The sequence below is a fragment of the Gadus chalcogrammus genome, chromosome 5 (assembly GCF_026213295.1).
Source record: "Gadus chalcogrammus isolate NIFS_2021 chromosome 5, NIFS_Gcha_1.0, whole genome shotgun sequence".
Classification (NCBI taxonomy): domain Eukaryota; kingdom Metazoa; phylum Chordata; class Actinopteri; order Gadiformes; family Gadidae; genus Gadus; species Gadus chalcogrammus.
This window is the reverse complement of record NC_079416.1, coordinates 17,147,799-17,154,265: the sequence shown is the minus strand read 5'-3', so window position 1 is coordinate 17,154,265 and position 6,467 is coordinate 17,147,799.

Here is a 6,467-nt window from a genome sequence, read left to right as displayed (position 1 = left end):
TGACGTCAAACAGGACGCCACTGAACAAGATTAACAACAGACCAGCCCAATTCTGGTTGCATGCATGTTTTCATGATGGCATTTCAATTCTGAATTGAATAGTCGTTTGTACACATTGTATACATCTACACATTTGTAATTTAAAATCTAACCCCAAAAAAAAAAAATACCCTTTAATAAACGTTCATGGTAACGATAATATATTATACTCCTTTCCAATGGTTTAAATACTTACTCCATTTAATGTTCTCCGTAAGAGTTTTTTGTAGGTTAAAGAACACTGACAAATGTGCACGCCTCCACATAAAGTCCAGCTAAAACCAGGGAGGAGGGATAGCCATTACAAAGACTTGAGTTTTATTACGGACAAGGTAATGGCACCAAAACCTTAGTCAACATAATGTCCTCCCGCCCTTTTTATCTGCGATGCCGCGTGCCCGCGGGGCAGAGCGGAATTAAGACACAGAGTGAAAAATACATATAATGCTCACTCTTCGTCCAATTCCTCCAAAGAATTACCACCACAAATCACTTTTGTTCAATCCATCGCGAGGGGGCCTTCGGTAGGAGTGGGGAGATGTATGATGGACGATTGTCTGCAAATGGAGTTGTCAGCGGTAGAAAAATGCACACGCTTTAATTACAGAGAGCCGGACGGGTGCTTCCAACGTGTATTTGGGTGTCTCTATACCACATCTACAGAGAGAGAGAGATAGAGTGGTATGCAAAGACAAGGGAAAATGCATGCAAGACGAATGGACACGCACACAGAGGCAGAATAAAGAGGAATGGTAGCAATGCGAATTGTCAAGGATAATGAAGTACCCCCAGCCATAGTCTGGACTAAACACAAAAGAAGTGCAGCCATGTCATTATGTGTTCGTTTTTCATTGGTTTTATTTCATTTTATTTACAGATTGAGGCTCTGTGCTGGTTGGTTGGGATGTTTTTATCTGGCTGGAGAGGTTTGTCTGAGCCCCACCTCCCCCCACCCCCATCCCCTACAAAAAAAAGCATCATGACACACACACACACACACACACACACACACACACACACACACACACACACACACACACACACACACACACACACACACACACACACACACACACACACACACACACACACACACACACACACACACAAGGGATCTCAGGGAATATAAATTAAATAAGCTTTAAGAAAAGTATGTTATATGTTGTATCACACAACACATATTTCAAACATGTGGAACCTTGAGCTATATATTTTGCCCCACCCCCCAGTCCTTGTATGTATCCAGATAATACATGTATCAGATAATTTAAGCGTTTATACAGTGGAGATGTTGGGGGTGCTGGTCGCATTAAAATGGGTGGAATCAAGTACAGTTGAAAAAATTGTGATCTGTACAGATTCAGCATCAGTTTTGGCAAGTATGAGGTCTTTTTATTCAAGTAGTCGCCAAGGTTTGTTATATGAAGTTGTGACGTCCTGCCCCTCTCTCTGCCTATTGGTTGTGGGTGGAGATTGGGAAAGGGCGTCAGGCCAATTGGCCACACCTGTGGATCCTAGGGATCCAGAGATTTAAGGGCTGGGTAGCCATGTGTTGGGGCTCTCTTTTGCTGCTTCTAGGCTGGGCGCTGGGCTCCGTCTTCCACCCGCCATGTGGTTTTAAGTATCATCCCTTTTGTTTAAATATAATTGCTTAGGTTTACTTTAACGAGTAAAAACGGGTTACTAATAAACTAGTTTCTCTTTATGTCATGTGTGGACTCCCTTTGTTTTGCCACTACTTGACCCGGTGTGTGACAAAGTTCTACAGTCAACTACGAGAATCGTTCAGCAGGGAGGCAAATACTTTTTTTATGGGTTCCAGCTCATGTTGGGGTGAAGGGAAATGAGAAAGCCGATAAGATGGCGAAGAAGGCATTGGAGAAGGAAAAAGTAGAAATGAATATCAGTTTAAGTAAGGCAGAAGTTAAAAGCCTGATATGGGGCAAAGTTAACAAGATGTGGCAAGACAAATGGGACAGTGAGAAAGGGAGATATTTAGATAATATTCAAAAAAGTGTTAATGTTAAAATAAGGTATAGTGGTCAGAGGAAGGATGAACACATTTTGATTAGGTTAAGGTTGGGGCACAGTGCACTAAATAAATCAATGAATTTGAAAGGAAAACACCCCACAGGATTATGTGAGGGGTGCCAGGTAGAGGAGACAGTGGAACATGTTTTAATGTACTGTAGTGGTTATGGGATGGAGAGGGAAAGTATGAAAAATCAAATGAGAGAATTGGGTATGCAGGAGTATACTTTGGAAAATATTTTAAGATTAATGAAGAGGAATTGTATAAAAGTATTGTTTGGCTTTTTGAGAGAAACAGGGTTATATGATGGGATATAGAGTAAAAAGAAGGTGTGAATGAGTGAGTGTTTGGATATTTTTGTTTTGATTCATTAACTGGATCAGAAGATGGCGGTAATGCACCAAGTTGTGGATGCCAACCGCTGTAAAACCCCAAGAAGAAGAAGAACAGATGTGACAGCTGTGACTGCTCTCTCTCTCCTTCGTCTGCTGGGTCCTCTGTGTTTGCCTACCTGCTACAGGTAGCCAGTGGGCGGGGCTGAGAGGCTTGTCAGCTGATGAGGTGCACCTGATTAGCTCTTAATTGAGATCACCTGTCACGCAACCCTTTATAAAGGTCAACACAATGGGTTTGGTTTACTTTCGCATCGGCCTGTGTCAATCGAGGTTGAGTTTAGTGAGGGTTGAAAGTTTTTGATCTAGATTGCCGATCACTATCGTCACTTTATACAAACTGTAAGTATGCGTTGTTGCGTGTTTGTTTTTGTGGGCATTTGACTGAACAGCCCAGACAAATATTGCTACCAACATGGCACTTCGAAACAGACCACCGCAGTGAGTAAAAGTTATTTTCCTTTATTAAATGACGTTTTTGGGCTGTCTCCTCAGACACAAGCCATCAGTATCCCTGCTCTTTGCACCTTGACATGCATGTTGCTGCTGTTTGTTAACCTAGCTTTGCTGATTTGTATCTTGTGATGTGTGTGTGTGTGTGTGTTTTTCTTAACAGGTGTTAGTTGACTGACAAGATCTATGGGGGGGCCCCCTTTGGGCCCCCCCATACCAACTTAGTCTTCAATCTAGTGCCATGGGACTCCAGTGTCTTCAAAACATCCTCGGAATACATGTGTATGAATGGTCCACCGAAGGGTTGATCTGGAAGCCACCACGGTCCACGCAGTAATCTGCTGCGTGGGCCGTAGTGGCTTCCAGAGCCATCTTTCGGTCTTGGTCAGGATTTGTTACAGTTGCCCTTCAATGTAGCAGGCTACGGGTTTCTGAAGAAGCCTGCTTTACGTAGCATTGGAGTACAAATATTGTGCAAAATGCTCATGTAATTGCACTAGCACTAGTAACCTGTAGATTAGCTTAGTTTAACGTCATTCCGTGCTGTCTCTGTCAAATGTGTGGCTTACTTTAAGTCCACAAGGCCCTCTGGTAAACCACGTTGGAACACCCCTGGACAAGGTGATTAGTCACTGGGTGTGTGCTAAAGTTTTGTTCCATTTTTCACTAGTTGGTTAAGGTTTGGTAGAATTGTTTGGATGCTAGCGACGTGATGGCGTATGTACAAGAGCCTACCGTGGCCAGGCCACAGTTGCGACGGCCAGATGGCCTAGTTTGAGTGCAACCTTGATTGCATTTGTATACTGTTTACCATTGGATGTTTAAGCAATTTGGCTTAATTCATCCGCTGTAAAGCTGCATTTGACTATTCCAGGGTCGTTTTGTACAGGCTTTCAATTGACCATGTTGACTAGTTTGTGTTTTTTTTTTTTTTTTTTTTTTTACCCTTGCTTACAATCCAACGGTTGCGACCACTTGTGCAACTGGGCTGTGAACCTTGCAATTCTAGTTGCATATTTCTACACGCAAGCTTGTCCATTTCTATCGCCATCACTAGCTTCAGCATTTCCTTGTAGGCCATTAGCTGACTTGTGTATTGGAGCGATGATTTGGGTATTTTAAGATGCTTGAAAACCTAAAATAAAGCAAAATGCGTGTGGTGTGCAAGAGCCAATTTGTTGGCTTGCAGTAGTCGAGGAGTTGCCGTAGGTCGTAAGCCATCTGGCGGTTGTGGCAATGGAGGCTTGTGGTAGATCTGCCATCCAAGAAAGGTTAATTCTTCTGAAGCATGGTTAATAGTTTAGTAAATTCAATCTATTCATATAGAACTATAAAATCCAAGACTGCAGCCAGTAACTTGGATCGCAATATGTGCAAAGTATTCTTCATTTGTAACAACAGAATAATTAACATGACTAACTGGGTTTCTTCCATTTTCTAACTAGGGAGACTTGACTGGTGAGTCTACTGGATTAATCAGTAGCGGTACTTTGCCCAACAGATTTGATGGCATGACTACAGGGTGACGAAGACAATTATTCCCTGCCTATCAAAAGAGACTTCTAAAACATATCTGCTAGAACAGTTCCTATACTTTTTGTATAATTTGGTCATGCTGCAAATTTACTTTTTGTAGTTGCTCCATATTTAGTTATTTGACAGCCTCACCTGCTAGAAAAGTCTATTCAAATCGGCTAAATATAATGAACTAAATTAATAGCCATGAAATGTTGTCACTCATACTAATGGCAAATACCCCCTTTCAGTTGGTGGTTCAACACTGATGTCTCTCTAGGCTTGAGGGAGAGCTCACAAGTAAATTACACGAATGTCCTGGAGCAATTGGGAATACACTTTTATTTAGTCTACCTGACCAGGGACATCTTTGAACTATAGGTCACCTAACCCAAACTTTTCACTCTTGTTAGGTTGTCCTTTTCTCTTGTTTTAACCCGAAAGGGCTAAAATATCAACATTTCAGGTATTCTGTTTGGATAATGTGCAAAACTTGTGGCTTCACTAATAAAAAAAATTAACAAATGTATTTTTCTTAATGTGGTTAAACTATTTAAAGATTTGTATGCAAAATATTTCTGCTCAATTTGTGGTCAATGAAACTCAAATTTTTTAATTTGATAAAACACAACTATGGGTTAAAGGTATTTGCTTTGGGCATCTTTTGATATTTTTAGAATCTAGCTCCATTGCCGTTAGAAATGGTGTCTCCCAGTACTGCAAAGTGCTTCCACAAGTTTAAAGAATGGGCAGAAAAGGAACTGCCAACTAAATCTATTTAACATGGGTAGAAAGTTTCCATGGAAGCTCTTGGCTGCTGGTTCCCAACACAGCTCCACTGTTAGCCTGTGACCTTGCGTTTAACATTTTTGGACTTTTGGTGACTTTCACAAAAGAGAAATGAACTGGTTAATACAATAAACAAGACATTTGAAACTTCAGCTACTTTTTTATCTATTTGTACTGCCTTTGATTTCAACCCGTGAGATGTTTGTCAGGTGATAACTATGTACCTGTGACCGCATATCATGGTACCATTTTGAACTGTTTGTGGATATTGAATTAAATCCATATGCTTGAAACTTTTCAATAATGCATATCAACGAAACAATGGAATGAAATAAATCAAGCAATTTGTGGGACTTTGGGGGTTATTTCAGTCTCTCCAACCTGCAGGTCATGCAAAGAATCATGTGACTGGGAATATTCTATAAATGTCTTGATCATCTTTCGTCTCAACACTTCTGCTGCATTCGCTTAAAGTCTCACTCCGAGAACCTTAAAATACGAATCAATCCATTAGAAGTATGAAAATATCTTCCCGGTGGCGTAACGGGGCAAACAAGGTGTGCTTTGACATCTACGTTTTGAGGCGATAGCAACAGTGCCACACATCATTGAAAATGTTTCGGGGTAGTAATTAGCTGTCGATTTTGGAGGCCTTTATCAATAATGACCAGGTATAAATTTGCTTCCCGATGGAGATTTCTGACAAATTACATGTTATTTAGCATCTACACGTTAAGCTGAGTCCAATGAGATCAAGCTCGCCCTCTTGCTACACCGAGATCATGTCCTAGACCATAGGTGTACCATGTAAAATACATGTTACCGTTTGCTAGAGTGTCATGCTTGGTGTCTTTGGACTCAGCTCAACTAGTACATGTTGAGCTGGGGATCGAACAATTTCAAAGGTCTAGACCCTTATATTGTATTTTAATTGTATTTGTTTATCATTTTTATTGATACAAATGAATAGATAGGTTTTTGTTAGACTATTCTGTTCCTAAAAACACACTAACAAATCAAGTTTGACAAATTATTATTACATTAGTTGAGATTACTATCTTTCCCTTACATTATATATTATATATATATATCTATATATATATAGTTATTTCCTCTTTTCATAAAAGCAGGAGTGTGAATGTCGCTCCATGCTATCTAAGAAGGGACTTGTGTCATTTTGTCATAGCCAACAGTGGACCCCGGTCATTAGAAAAAGTTATGTTATGCAAATCAACAGATAAATGCAT